The 16,127-nt window shown below is 43.8% G+C and overlaps 1 long non-coding RNA gene across 1 annotated transcript; it reads left to right on the top strand.

Moving 5' to 3' along the window:
* Positions 1-3,878: 3,878 nt before the first annotated feature.
* Positions 3,879-13,818, top strand: LOC133214133 (uncharacterized). Its single transcript, XR_009726008.1, has 4 exons — positions 3,879-4,329; positions 4,543-4,615; positions 10,156-10,221; positions 13,534-13,818. It is a non-coding gene; the product is annotated as an uncharacterized LOC133214133 (long non-coding RNA).
* The last annotated feature ends 2,309 nt before the right edge of the window (positions 13,819-16,127 follow it).

Here is a 16,127-nt window from a genome sequence, read left to right as displayed (position 1 = left end):
CTGGACTTGCTCCAACAGCTCCATGCCCTTCTGATGTTGAGGACACCAGATCTGCCACAAGTCACAAATCAATATGAAGCAAAACTTTACTGGGGCTTGAAACAGTGCGGTCCCAAAACTGTATGGCTGGCTTGCAAGTCTTACGGCTTTTTTTCCCCTTTTTTCCCTTTTTTTTTTTTTTTGAGATAATCTCATTATATTTATGGGAATTGTGAATGTTTAGGTTTGGAGTGTTTTCTGATTTCAACAACCTTTGCAGGAAATGTGCCTGCAATTAGAATGAATATCCCAAATGAAATCATCTCTGTAGCAAGCAGGGCTTTCCCAGCCACAGGCCATCCATCTCAACCTGCAGTCATTATAAGGTGATGTGGGTTTTGAGAGGAAAACATTTACCAAGACGGGAAATCACAGCACTTCTCAGGGTTAAAAGAAATGTATGTAAATAAAGATACCCTCTGCTTCCATAATCCAATTACAATATTGATGTGTGTGATCTGAAAATTATATGCTGTGAAAATAACATAGCATTACAGATCAGCATCTGACTGGCTCTCCTTGATTTCAGACACATGTAGGATAATTACATGTTCCAACATAGATCTTAATTTGTATTGTTCCAGAAGAAAAGCCTTTATTTCTGTAAAGCAATTCTAATCCTAGGGCATTAAATAAACAAAAGCCTGTGAGGGAGGCAGAGATAGCAGCAGCTCCACTGGGTGAAAATGGACCTGCATAAGAGACCTATTCTTGTTCCCCAAAGCACTGTCCAAGAGGCAGTGCCTGGCCTGTTTCTTCATGTGGTAGGGAGCAACAGTCTTTGGCTGGTAGAAGCCACATGGTATGAATAAGGTTTGGGAAAAGAATGGTCTGTATGATATGGGTCAATGCCAAGTTGCAAAGTGAAAATGCTGTGATAGAAGGCGTGAGTGTGGTATTCGCCAGGCATTCCATGAGAGAACCTGCACAGGCTCAGTCCCAGGAGCATCACTAGGAAGCTTTTAAATCCCCCCAGGGATGGTGACTGCAGCATTGCCCTGGGCAGCCCGTTCCGATGCCTGAACACCTTCTAAGTGAAGAAATTTTCCCTAATCTCCAGTCTAAACCTCCCCTGGTGCATCTTGAGGCCATTTCCTCTTGTCCCATCCCTACTTCCTTGGGAGAAGAAGCTGACCCCCACGTTGCTTCACCCTCCTTTCATGTTGCCAGCTCGCTGAGGCTGAAGGGGTGTTTTAAATGGAAGAATAAGAGAATTGGTTTGTGCTATTGCTATCAGATACCACAGTAAAGCTGAGAAGGTCTCTTGTGTAGCGTATTCACTTCCTGTGGTAATTTTGCAGGCAGCTTTACATGACCATAGCTGAGCTATTATTTTATTTCCAATTCTGGGTAGCACTGTGTGTTTTCTGACTTGTGGCAAAGAAAACCTGGGGCAATGAAATGCGTGAACCCGATGCTTTCTGAACGTTGTTGACGCTGCCAAATTACACCTTTTGGTGAACAAGCTGAAAGTTCAGCGTGTTCCCTGATTTTTAAAGCCTTTTAAAGCACCACCTTCCCCTTTCCCCAGCAGAGCCTGGCTGTGCCGTTAATGTATGACAAATTTGGGAATGACTCATCAGCTGTTTGCTGCTGTGCACACGTTGGATGTTCGTTGCCCTCACTGTACAAGCAGTTGCAGATCGAGCCTGCAGTCGTGAGTCAAGCTGATGTTTTGAAGCCAGGGAGTGTTGTGGGGAAAATGAACGTGTGCCTGTGGTACCATGTGCTGACAAAAGGCTGATTCTTCCAGTGGCTCAGGAGAGAAGCTGCTGCTTAATAAGCTGCTGCATTTTGAACTCAGGAGAAAGAAAGCATCCCAAGAACCTAATAGGAATATTCAGTTCACTGTTTTTATAGACAGGCCTGCCTCAGTTTGAATGTTCAAGCCTTAAAAGCTCAGGTTGAGCTCAGTTAGCTGAAAGATTCAATTGTAATTCAAATTAAAGGAATAATTTGAACAAATAACTCTGAAGTTGCTGCCTGATTAAGCACTATCAAGCACTAAGGCAGGACTTGCAGCTGCCTGAATGTGTCTTTCCATCTCCTCTGAGCATTCTACTTCCTTCCTGCATGGAAAGCAGCGTGATAAGTTAATACAACCATGGCAGAGAGTGTTGTTTTGCTACATGTTGAAGCAGAGGTGAGGTGGGACCTTACAGCAGGAGGGGGAGACCTCCTTCCCTTAGAGAGTTATGGAACTTGCTCAGAAGTGAGCAAGACAATGGGATATTGCTGCGAGGTGCAGGTAGCACCAAGGCCAATTTCATAAGGGATGGTGAAATTTCCCCTTGATGGGTGGGAATCATGTATATTTTTGTTGTCTCACAGAATATTATGGAGGTGGCTGGAAAGAACAAGCTGCCAGCACAGCTACAATGGATGGAAAGCGGTACTGTTCAGAGGGGACAGGGAAATAGCACAGAGCTTCTCTACCAGGTGCAGGATGAGGCCTATGCTTTCTAATGCATTGCCTTATTTTGGAATGTAACTGATCATTTCCTACTTTCTGGTTCCCAAGAGAACGCACTGTGATCAAGGTTGGACTCAGATGCTGAAGAACTGTTTGAACTCGATCCTCTTTGAACCGTGCAACCTCCAAGGAAAGCTGGGGAAGTTTAGAGAGGAAACCAGCTTATCTTTTCCTTCTTGCTGGATGGATGCCCTTATTTTGTTTCAGATCCTTCAGCTTTAGTTTTGCTATGGAAATGTTACTTGTTCAGCTTTCAAATATTTGGTCAGCTTATTAATTTTTCACATGCAGGAGCTTTGAATATTTCTCTTTGAAATGCCAAAACTAAGCTCTTTTTTCTTCTTCTCTGGGCAGTGGATTTGGTTCTCCAGTTATGACCTTCTCCCAAAAGCTGCTTAGAAAAATAGCCAAGGGCAGATTCTGCAGCTTGTGGATGTCCAGTGGGAGTGCTGTAAGTGATGAAAAAGGTCCCATTGCAGATACTGAATGGGATACAATATTTAGTATGTGAAGGAGAACATCCAAGACCACAGTGGTCAGAGGAGAAAACCACGTGGGCTCTTTCTTTGCTGTAATGGTTATTGTTTGAATTCCTGCTGTTACTATTGCTTTACCCTCTGGTGTTGCTTTAACAGGAACAGGTGTTTTACTTTTTAGGGCAAAAGATGTTAAAATGAACTAAATGTGGAGTCTATTGCTTTGTTTTTTGTATGTAGCATTTTTCTTGCTTTACTTCAGGCTTGCTTCCAGTTTTTTTTCCTGTGTGACAAATGTAGAAACAGTACCAGCAGGGAATTGCTCTCCTTGCCATGCTCCATACTACTTCTTCCTTACAAACTTCTTTTGGATGAATTTACCCTTTCCAATTTCTCTAGCCTTATTTAATATTAGTACTTTCTTTTTCTTTAGTTGTTCTTTATCAGAGTAATTTTATCTCACCCACCATCCTCCACTGCGCTGCTCTTACCAAGTTTTGTATCACAGAATCATAGAACAGTTAGGGTTGGAAAGAGCCTTAAGATCATCCAGTTCCAACCCCACTGCCATGGGCAGGGACACCTCACACTAAACCGTGGCACCCAAGGCTCTGTCCAGCCTGGCCTTGAACACTGCCAGGGATGGAGCATTCACAACCTCCCTGGGCAACCCATTCCAGTGTCTCGCCACCCTCAAGGTAAAGCATTTCTTCCTTATGTCCAGTCAAAACTTCCCCTGTTTCAGTTTTAACCCGTTACCCCTTGTCCTATCACTACAGTCCCTAATGAAGAGTTCCTCCCCAGCATCCCTATAGCCCCCCTTTAGATACTGGAGGGGTGCTCTGAGGTCTCCACGCAGCTTCTCTTCTCCAGGCTGAACAGCCCCAACTTTCTCAGCCCCCTCTTTGAGTTCAGATCTGCTGGCTGCAGGCTGCAGCTGCCTCATACAGAATGAAGGTTCTCTCTCATTACATGGTACGCATCGCCTTTTCCTCTGCTCCTCACAACCTGCTCCTCCAGGCGATTCAGTTCACACATCTTTAGATTTGGAATTTGGGAACTGTACTGTAAATCAGTGCTCATTTATTGACTTGTGTCTTGTTATTATTTTGATAGACGGGTTTTGGTGTACCGCACACCCACCCCAGCTCTTCTCTCCCTGGTTTATTACCTCTGTGTGGTGTTTCTCAACACTCCAGATGGTGACCGAGCTGCGAGTACAGGGCAAGCCATGCCTCATGGAAAGCAGTAGGATACTGGTGGTTGATATAAGGCAGGAGAATACCAAGGGCATCTTTGTACATAAACAAGATGACTAAGAAGCTTTCTGAAAGTGCCTATGTGAGTTAACATACCATTTCATGTCTGTGTTCAAAAGTATTTGGGAGCCTCAGATCTTTCATTTGTTTATATTGTTTATGTGCTTTTTTTGCTTGTACTTGGTTATTCGTTAAAATTAGACAAGACCAGAGGCTCATGATCTGCATTTGAAGGAGCTGATGTAAACCTGAATACGTTCCCTGATTATACCATTAGTGCTTTTCACATCAACAGCATAGAAACTGAGGAAGTGGAAACAAAGCTGCAGCTCCAAGCACCTAAATAGACAGAGCAGAGGGATTCCAAGGTATCCAGCTTGTTTTGGTGTGACACATTTGTCCTGGGTTCAGCTGATAACACCACTGGTAACACCAGTGTTTTCAGGCTGAAAGTCAAAACGACAGCACTGTACCAGCTACTAAGAAGGAGAAAAATGACTGCTACTGCTGAACCCAGGACAACATTGCGATAGTGATTGCCAGCCCTAAAGAGGAATTCTTTGATATACTGTGTTTTGCTTGTTGTTTTCCCAAGTTCCCAAGCTGTACCCATCAGTGCAGCTCTGTGGAGCAGGCTGTGCTTTCCTTGTGCTGGTGAAGGAGAAGAGAGCATGCAAACATTCACCTCTGAAACTCCATTACACTGCAAAACCATAGTTTTGTCACTGTGTCAGAATTTATAGTGAATACCTGCAGATTCTGGCAACATACCAGGAAATCTAACACCATCCCAGCACAACAGAAATTTAGCATGCAGGCACAGGCTTTACTGCCATATAATTGGTTCATATTGCTCCACTTTTACAATCCTGCATTCCAATACATTCTCACTGAAAAGGAAACTGATGAATCTTCAATACCAGGAGAGCCTGAGACCGTCAACAGACTTTTAATGAGTCTCAGGCTGCATTCCTGCTCTTGCAGTGCTGCTAAAGCATGGTTTTGCCCAGGGGGACACTCAAGAGCCAATACAGCCACTTAGAGAAAGAAGTTTGTGGGACCAGTGGAGCAAAGTATGGAAAACCCAGTGCTTAAAAACCCCACTGTGTATTCAGAGAACAGCCTGAAGGAGTTGGCAGTGACACAGCAGAGGAAAATCAGGCTTTCAAAAGGGAATGCTATGTGTATGTTGGAGCTGGTGAGCTGGAGCCTCCATAGAGGGGCCTGTCATGAAGCTTTGTGCAGGGGTTGTGAGGGCAGAGGTAAAAATATCAACTTGTAAGTGGTTCCAGAAGGGCTACATTATTCTTACGTGGCATATCAGTGAATGGCACTTAACTATGGACAGGTATGTGGACAGAAATACAAGTCTGTGTTTATCACATTGCAGCCAAAGATCTCAGGTGCTATGGCGATAGAAACGGGTTCAGTCCAGCAACAGTGTATGTGAGATACAATACTTGTGGCCCAGGTCAGTGCTTTACAGCACTTCTCTGGTGAAATCTAGCTCATAGCAAAAGATATGGTTGACATGATCTTGGTTCTATGACTTTAAGGCCCTTTTAGTTTTTCTAATAATTTTAAATAGCTCATACATTGTGTTAAATCTCACTGTATCTTGCTGGTTTGTGGGGCTGTGTGGTGCTGTTCAGTTTGTGCATGTTTGGAACCAGAGAAAGCATGAGGAAAGCTCCCCAGCACAGAAATGTTGTGGGCGAGTCTTGAGGTTCTCTTTCCTCCTTCAGCACCTTCATTTGGCTTTCCAGATACTGAGACATTATTGCAATTCACGTTGTACATTTCCTGATGTACAATGTTGTACAGCAAATGTTGTACATTTGTTTACAGCCTAAAAAAAATGTCCCATGCATTCCTTTTTAAGAACCCAAACCGTACAGGTGGCTGGTAGCTTGGCTGACACTCTGGATCCATGAGGTAAGTCATAGAATCCCAGCCTGGTTCGGGTTGGAAGGGACCTTAAAGCTCCTCCAGCTCCAACCCCTGCCACGGGCAGGGACCCCTTCCACTGGAGCAGCTTGCTCCAAGCCCCTGTGTCCAACCTGGCCTTGAGCACTCCAGGGATGGGGCAGCCACAGCTTCTCTGGGCACCCTGTGCCAGCGCCTCAGCACCCTCACAGGGAAGAGCTTCTGCCTAATACCTAACATGAGCTTCCTTGTTTAAGTCAGCTCCCAGATGATGCTGCATCAGCCACAGCTACAATCAGACCCTTTCTCACAAAGTGGCCATGTGAAGCTTGTCTGTCTAGACAGCAAAATGCCTTGAATCTCAGTAAATTATACTAGAATTCCCAGAAAAAAGTCTGAATCGTTTTCCTGCTCTTTTATGAATTCAGATATCATTCCTATTTTAATTCACCTGTTCCCAGCTAACGTTTAATTAAGGCAGGTATTCTGGGGTAGCTGGTTTTAATTTCCTTCTAGCTGTGCTTCAATTTCTGTTGTTGCTTCACTGCTGATTTTACTTGCACAATTGATTGGGAAGGTTTAGACTTCCTTTAATGTTAGTCTTTAAATACTTGCTTGCAACAGGGACTCTCAAATGCTTATTATATTGGACTACATGATGAGAAACAGTCTGCAGTGCCAGATCTGGTGGGTGATCTCCTCCTGCTGTATGTATCTCCACACAGACACAGATGCTTTCAGTGTTTTTGCTACTTGTATTACATTACCATTGTTATAATTAGTTCCTTCTTTACAAATCTCCCAGATAGCACAGGAGCCACACAAAGTAGCCATCAAGAAAAGATTGTTTCCTTGGTAGCTGTATCAAATGGCTCTGTCTCTCTGGCACAGTAAGCTACTGAGCAGTGCCACCACTCAGGCAGCTTTTTTTTCCCTGTGAATATGGAGTAGGAATGAATTGAGGCACATGGAGCTGTATTATTAACCTGCCATGTCATCATAGTCCAGTGATTACCAGGTCCCTGTCAGCAAATTCAGTGTGCAACATGCTGACTAAAACACAAATGGGGAAGTATAACTCAAGCAACACAAGGAAAGTTACCTTGGAAATAGTTAAAAACCAAAGGAAAATAAGAATGGGAGCTGTGATTAAGGTAACGTTGTTAACTTGTGCTAATATGGCATAGTTTTCAGCTTCTCTTCATCAAAATGACATCTACTATAATTTCATCAGGGACTGTAGTGATAGGTCAAGGGGAAATGGGTTTAATTAACAGGAGAAGTTCAGGTTAGATATAAGGAAGTTCTTCCCTGTGAGGGTGCTGAGGCGCTGGCACAGGGTGCCCAGAGAAGCTGTGGCTGCCCCATCCCTGGCAGTGCTCAAGGCCAGGCTGGACAAAGCCTTGGATGACACGGTCTAGTGTGAGTTGTCCCTGCCCATGGCAGGGCATTAGAACTGGGTGAGCTTTAAGGTCATTTCCAACCCAACCCATTCTATGCTTCTATGACTATTACGAATACTCAGAACAAACTTGATTGAAGAAGCAAATGAAATGCACAGCGATAGTTTTTTCCCTATCAAACCACTTGGTTTTACAGCATGCATCTAAACCACCCTCAGTTCAGGGTCAACACTGCCCCAGTCCTTAAAAAGCACCATCAGGGGCTCATGATCTTTCCCCCAGGGAGATCAATGGGACTTAAGCAGCGCTGAGCACCAGTCAGTGGTGTCCCAGCTCAGGGCCAAGGGTTCATCCTGGTTTGCAGTGGTTCAGTGAGGGAAAGATGTATTAGGCCATGAAGCTGCAATACTTGGCAGTAAAACAGGGAAAAAACCCCAATGGTATAGAGAACACATTCTCAAACCTTGGTTGCAATAGCTTCAGTTTTTAACCGAACTTGGCCTAGGGAAAGCAAGACATTTATTAAGAATTGTTGTCTTGGCTTTTTTTTTAGCCTTTTCCCTTCATTGTGGTGTCTCAAATGGCAAACTGAAAGGCAAATACGTCATTTTGTATTAAACCCTTGTTCAGCCAATGGTCCAGACTCTTCCCTGGGGTGACTTTCATAGCTTTATGCCAGGAACAAATTTGATTAGTCTCCAGGAAGGATAAAAATCCCCCAGGGTGTGAGGCCTGTTACCTCAGTGCTATACTCATTTGCAACTCCTTCAAGGTCTCTCCTTCCTTAATGGTGCTTTGGAAGGTTCAGACCGGGGATGAAGGTCACAGCTCCCTGCTCTGAGACGGTCTTTTTGTCTTGTGGATGGTTTTTTTCACCAAGTGGAAGTTAAAAGCACTGTTTCCCCTTTAGTCTCCACAGCACTGTATGGATATGAGCTTTCCCCTTTCGTTAGTTTGAAAATGGGTTAGCTTTGACATCTGAACCTGAATTATGTCAACAGGTAACGATTCAGCAGTCTTGCTACTAATGCCCACATCGGTCACACCAGTGTCAATAGCATCTCCACAACTTCCCCTTCAGAAGGGGAAAAAATGTCCTGATGCAGTCAAATCCCAATGGGCTCACCAGTAAACCCTTGCACACTTTTAACAGCCAAAATGGAGCTGTCTTGGTGTGTTTCTTGCATGCTTTGTGTTCCCAAACCTGACTGCAGCAAAAATGTGGCACTTGACCTTTTGCTGTTTCATGCTTCTGTCTGTAAAGCTGCCAGGTTGTCTGGAGAGGAACCCAGGAAGCTTCTTGTGTTTGTCAGAGACGCAGCCAGGCTGGGAGATGCAGCACTGGAATATTTATGAATACTGGAGAATATTCTCATCTGAGTCTGGGTTCTTTTCCATGCCCACCATCAACTGAAAAGAGCCTGGAGATAGCGGTTTGTAGTGGAGCTGTTGTTAGAAAACAGAATATGTAAGCAGTAGGGGAGAAGTGTAAAGCAAAAGGGTTGGTTTGATGCTTGTGAAGTAGTGGAATAAATTGCAGTGCAATGTGTCTGCGTGCGTAGGAAGGTACAAATAGTGCAGTCACACCAGGCAGCCCTCCTTGTGATTCTGATGGGGGACAAGGATGGGAGCAAAGGGGGAGATAGTTCAGGCTCAGTCACCAAAAACCTGCTCTATGAAAGGTAACTTCCTGTTAAACCAAATGTCAGTCTGGATGTATAAGAACACTGAAGGGGAACTGCAGAACATCTTACTTTCTCAAATTAATCTCCTTAAGTTTTAATTAGTGAGTGCCTTGCTGCAAGTGAAGAGGATTGCCTGCCTTGCAACTGAACCCAAGTAAGGAAGCAGAGCATCAGTGCAAATAGAAAGGCACTTACCTCACAGCTGAGGCTTTGCTAAATACCAAAGGCACCCAGGAGCTTGCTCTTCAGGTCATTAAAGAATTCAGCCCCTATCAGGAATGAGCCAAATGGTTGCAAATTCCTGCCCCAGTTCCTACAGGGATGTAGATAAAGTCTGATCCATAACAAAAATCACGGAACTACAGACCCCCCCTAGCTTGGTACTTGGGTCATTCTGACAGACATCTCTCTAGCCTGGTAAAGACACATAAAGACTTCACAGCTCTCTCTGTGATTCACTGTTCTTACAACTAGAAAGTTTTCCCTAATATCTCCCTTGGATTTCCTTTTCTGCAGTTTCAGGCTCTTACTTTGATAGTCTTTCCTTTAGCTGAAACGTGATAAAGACAGTGAGGAATTAGCATCTACGTTACAGAGTAAAATGCCTTTACACTCTTTCAGGTGTGTAATGCACGCAGGAAGAAGGAACTATTTAAAGCCAGGTAAGCTGTTATTTAAATGATTTCAAGAAAATCCTTGGGTTTTGTGAAGAATGAAAGCTCCAGCACAGTTAAATACAAGGGCTGGGGGACACTGGAAGAGCAAGCATCACTTGCTGTAAATATTATAGCTTCTAACAGTATGAGATTGTTTGTGTCTTTCATCCCTGCAGATGCACTTTAACTTACTACATGTTAAAAGGTCAAATCTGCTTCTTTGTTTGCTATTATGTAGATCCTTGCAGTTCTTATCTAAATAATTCATGAGAGCAGAGACACCAGCTGTCAGTGCCACATCCAGGTGAGTCCTAATTCATGACAGCCTTCCCTTTCTTGAAGACCACAAAGGATGTAGCTGTGCGCTGACTATGCCAGGTTGTGGTGTGTTGCTGGAGGCTTCTTTGAGTTTCAGGGTAAATCTGGCAGTTGAAGACAAGAATGAAAGAGGCAGAGAAAAAGTATTGATCAAAGGGAATTTTCCCCTTGACATAACCTGGAAAATGGACCTTAGGTGCTAACTTAGGATCAAACCAGGCAGAAATTACACTGGAAGAAAATATTGACAATATATCTAAAAATAGGAAGACTGTGCCTGTTGTATGAGTGAGTTTGAAGATGTCAGGCGTAGCAAAAATCAATGCTGTAATAAGAGGTAGAGTGATGGCATATCAGAAGAGGTGCTGTTACTCACTGCCTCACGTGGACCCTGACAGCACGTATTGGAGTGTCAACTGGTCCTGAAGTTACAGACATTTCTATCTGAAATGACTTTCAGTTTGAAGGGAGAGGTTGGCTTCCTCCTCAGCCAGGATGTAAAGGCACCTGGGATTCACTTGTCCCTGGCATTGCATTATCTTTGGAGGTGCTGTTGGGGCAGAGAGGATTTGCTGGAAATCACTCTTGAAAGTGATGAGCTGCCTGGAGCTGCCTGTTCAAGAGTTTTGGACCCGTCTCCTCGAGCAGTGATAGAGATCTGCAAAATGGGAAACTCTGGAGGTCAGTGACAGTATTTTACTCTTTACAGGAGGGCCTGTATGCTCTTCAGCTGGAAGATCTTCATCTTAACATGCTGAAAGACATCATCGTGTTGCTGGATGAGCTAACTGCCTGACTGGGGCTTATCAGTCTGTCTTTGATTTCTTCCTGTTCGCTCCAGTCTGTGCAGGTCTAACGATAAGGGAATCTGGATCAGCGGCAGGAACAATGTAAACTATTTTTTACCTCCTCTGAATAACAGGGGAAAAGCAATTTCCAAGTGACAGGAGTGATCAGCACAGTTTGATTGCAAACTTAGAGCAGCTGTTACATTAGCTGAGGTTTGCGTACCTCGTGTTTATTTGCATACAGATTTGACAACGTAATTGTCTACTGACAGGAAGAGCATTGAAAGGAAATAAGGAAATAAGATAACATTCCTACAGGCTGCTTCTGTATTGCAGCCAGAATTTAGAATCTACCACTCTGCAGCAGAAGTTGACTTTTTTATTGTACCAAGTACTACTTGGCCAGTTAGAAGCCTTGGAGCCAGATTCATTCAGATTTATTGGGGCCTACAAGGATACCGGAGATGGACTCTTCATCACGGACTGTAGTGACAGGACAAGGGGTGATGGGTTCAGACTGAAACAGGGGAAGTTCAGGTTAGATATAAGGCAGCAGCTCTTCCCTGTGAGGGTGCTGAGGCGCTGGCACAGGGTGCCCAGAGAAGCTGTGGCTGCCCCATCCCTGGCAGTGCTCAAGGCCAGGTTGGACACAGGGGCTTGGAGCAAGCTGCTCCAGTGGAAGGGGTCCCTGCCTGTGGCAGGGGTTGGAGCTGGAGGAGCTTTAAGGTCCCTTCAACACAAACCAGGCTGGGATTCTATGATTCACTCTTGTAATGTAGACCCAAAGTAAACTGTGGGACTGAGTGAAGGCCAGATCACCTGTTATCCAGCATTTAAGAACACTTCACATTGAACAATATGCTTTACATAATAAAAAGTAATCTCCAAGTAAGAAAATGAATGTAAGGCATCTATTGTTAATGTGTTTTATTTAGAAGAGTGTTCCTACTTCTCAGACTGCACCAGCTGACCCATTCTGCATTGGTGCGAGACTCGGAACCAGGCAGGGCTTTGACTTTAAGATGCAGCCCAACTCTGCCAGCACATTTTAATACTGCCTGCAGTGGAATCAGGACTCACAGCAATCACGGCTGCGTTTGAAAGATTTCCTCTCCTTGTCTGCCCTACTTTTCTGTTTCAGCATAATTTCAAAGCCTCAGCATCAGGCTGATTTTGGAGACGCTCAGCAGCGAAGGAGCTGGGTTTGATAGGAAAATGTGCTGGGGAGAGGAAGAAGACAATTCTTTCTCTTGAAACTCTGTCCTGAGTGATGATTTCTGTTAGAATCAAGGTCAGGGTCAGCTGCTGGGAGTGTGCTGCCCAGGGGGAGCAGAAGTACATTCATTCATATATGAGATTGTGTCAAGTGCTGTTAACAACAGCTTTCCACACCTACAATTAAAGTAGTGAGAATCACATTTAAAGATGAAGGGGATGCTTTGAACCTGTCTCTTATTGAAAACCACTGACCCATCTGTTCCTTGGCTAACACCCTGACAAGCATTTTGGCCAGTTACATGACAAAGCTGCTAATATAAGCCAGCAGAATCTGTAGGCAGACGGAGTATTGGAAATAGTTTCTTTTCCTGTATTTCCAATTCATTTTAAATACCACTCCCATCACACCAGAGACGTCAAATAAATGACAGACAGGAGATGAAAAAATAAAGCCAGACTATGAGTAAGTGTTAATTAAACCAGGATTTGGAATAATCAAAGTTTGCCTTTAATATCTGTTGCATATTTAAGACCCATTTTGAGTTGATTTACATAGCTGTTTGTAATGATTTCTAGCAGATATTCCACTGTGCTTGTGTCTGAAATCTGTGATTCTTGTCACTGACTGCATTGCTGCCTTTGATACTCTGAACTCACAAACTTGATGTTAACACACGTGTGCTGAAAACGATGGCTTATGACTTGGAAATCAGCGTGTTACACGATACCTGTCTGCTGACAGTCCTGGGAATGAAAGTAACTCCTATACCCAAAAGCCACATTTCCTTTCCTTTGAATTAGCAGTTCCTGTAAGTTGACAGCCTCAACTTTTAGGATAAAGAAACCACATTAATATTTATAGTATTGCTCAGGGGAAAAAGATATAATTGGTTGCTGAGTAGAATTTGATCTCAAAGTGATATGTCCTGTATGTTTGTGTGTGTTAAACATACAAATGCATGTTCATGTGTACATATAGACATGTAGAGTTACAGCTGTAGATATTCTGGACTGCTTTGTATGTGTAGATATATATGTGAGTGTGTGTGTTTGCCTGTATACATATACCTCTGGGATGCATTCCCATTTATCACCTAAATATTTAATAGAGTTATGCAACTCTACGTAAGTGTAGAAGCCTCCTTTGATCTGAGGTACTTGCTGCCAGTTGTTGTGATGTATTTTGGAAGGTTTGTGCATATCAAGCTGTGGTAACTCCAGCTTGTTTTTATTTCATTAGAATGTTTAAGCCCTCAAGATCTGTTAAGCTGGTGTTTTGTTTTGGTTTTCAGGAATGAAATCCCCCTTGAAAGAGCTAATTTAGCCACCGAAGTGGATCATCAGACAGAGCATTAAGACCATAAGTGCTTATAACAAACAATAATGTCAAAATGTAGTCACCACTTTCCCTTACGATTTGTCCTGCAGCTTCTACACAACTTCATCTCACTCAACGCAGCCTGCGAAGGACCTGGTTTACTTCTTCGCTGGCTCCACTGTGGCAGCAGCAGTGATGGGGAAGCCAAGATCATCATCATCCACCATCATCATTCCACAGTGGAAGGTGCTGCCTGGAGTCTCCCAGTAAGTGGCTTCTGGTGAGACTTATTCCCCCACCATCAGGGTTTCAAGTTGAGAAGGCAAATTACAGTGGTGATAAAGTGTTTTTTCTATAGTTTTGCCTTTAGTTTTACAGCTAGTGCTGTGGTTTAACAGCATGTTGGGAGCTAGGGTATAAATATTGGCTTTTTCTTCCTGGAACACATGTACTTTGATAGAGTGATTTATTTTAATAGGATTAGAGTTTGATGTGTTCTTTTAAAACAAGTGTACCAATGGAAGGACTGACTTTCTCCCATGCAGGGAGGCCTCACAGCACCAGTTCTGGGTTGAACAATGCTGCAGTGAGCAGCCTCCCACCATGGGCGTGTCTGGAGTGAAAAGCTCTACCTAGGTAGGAAAAACCCTTCAAACCCTTACCAAGGTTCAAAAATGAAGGGAGGCATTAGTACAGCATTCTCATTTTACACCGAGTTTAGCCAGGACAGGAGCAGGAGGCAGCCAGACAAACACGAAACACTGTAAGAGCATTTCCTAATCAAAAAATCTAGGATTGGGGAATAAAATACTGTAAGTTTTCACCAAAAATTTCTGCCAAGCAGCTCCAAAGCATGTGCTGGGTGGAGTTAGCAGGAATGATGTTCTTAGTACTGGGAAGACTTGAACTGAGGGATGTGAGGTTCTTGACAGGGGGATTTCTGAGGGTATTTACAAACCCACCTAATGTGATCATTTCTATTTGTGTATTGTTTGGGAAATTGGTGATACCCAAGACATTGCAGTGGCTCTTTTCTTGCAGAGTAACAGCACTGCACAGAATGAGGTAAGGCCAGAAAAACATGTTAATGATTGTAAAAGCTGCAGATTATCACATTCACTGTTACCTGCCCGAGGTGGCTGAACCCAGGAGGCAAGGTCAGAGATTTTAATTAATATTAGAAACATTAAACTCACAAATAAGTGTAACACAAATTCAGTGCACTGCACCTGAATGACAGGAACCAGGGGCATGAATCCAGTGGGGTTTTCTCGCTTCATTAAACAAGCCAGTCGCTGGTGGTGGTGGTGAATGCGGAACTCCCAGGCACAGATCCATAAAAACCCACTGGTTACTTCCATCCTGATTTTCTCAATCTGAATGTTAAAAGAATGTTGTGTTTCCAACATACCTGAGACTGTCTTGGTCTTCTTTGTGCAGGTGAAAGGACAGTTCTGGCCCCATCTCACCTACTCTGGGGTCCTGCTTTGGGATCTAGTGCAGGCCATTTTTATTACCAAAGGAAATGAAAACACACTTGTTCAGCAAACTGTGGCAGAGAATGGGCTCTCTTTCCTGATCTCTGAAACACAAATTTGACCAGGATCCATGTGTCCCTTCTCGTTGCCTTTACCCAGGGATGAGTGACACTAAGGTAAATGCAAGGTAAGTGAAGGTAAATTTAACTCATCCCAGATACCAGCTGTCTCCTGCTTCTGCAGCACACTGGAAATTCGTATCTGGCTAAATTTATCTATTTGTATAAAACAGAAGTTGTGATCTCAGCCTCAGCCCAAGTATAAAAATACTGTCTTGTTTTTTTCCTTAGAAAGCCCTGCATGTGACTGTGAACTGAGGCTATTTTCCACTCCCTTTTCTATAAGCCTTCTTCTAGAGATGCCTCTTAAACTGAATGAAGGTCCTCCAATGTAATGACTGCCTTGCTCAAGACTTTCTCCTATTACTTGTGATGGGGATTCAGTTGTCACCCACAAATCACTGTCAGTGCTGCCTTCCCTCTATGGAGCCCACTTCAGGAGTGTGGCCCTGCTTTCCTTGGAGGATCTAGAGTTTCATTATATTGTTGCAGGCAATTTTTCCTGCACTTCAGTGCAGGCTTAACTGGATGTGCAAAACGCAAGTGTAATTACAGCTGTGGAGGAAGCTCTGCACAAATAGTTTGGCTATTTAGGGCCATAATTATCCAGATTGCATTCACAGAAATAGTAGCTCTATATACAAATCAGTCCAAATGCTTTCTAAATAGCATCTTCTAGTTCTCCTAACCTTCTGCATTATCGAGCCACAATGGAAAACATCTTAAATGGCATCATGGATGCAGCTTGCCTTCCTGTGCAGGAAACAGGAGCAGTGCGGTCTTCTGAGACACACAAAAAGGACCAAAGCCTTTTGTGTGCAAAGACTTGAACCTGGAGCAAGTCCTCTGAGGCCCCATTGGGGAGGTGGCACAGCACCATCCAGGTCTGTGGGGAGAGCAGTGGGGTGGGGGTACCTGTGGACCCAGGCAAAGGAAGCACTTGGATCCATTCAGTTTTCCTGAACCAATGG

Source organism: Neopsephotus bourkii, unplaced genomic scaffold, assembly GCF_033783945.1.
Source record: "Neopsephotus bourkii isolate Nb327-2 ecotype Australia unplaced genomic scaffold, CSIRO-AGI_Nbou_v1 NB_873, whole genome shotgun sequence".
Lineage (NCBI taxonomy): Eukaryota > Metazoa > Chordata > Aves > Psittaciformes > Psittacidae > Neopsephotus > Neopsephotus bourkii.
Note: the sequence above shows the minus strand (reverse complement) of the source record. Positions and strands in the feature narration are given on the sequence as shown.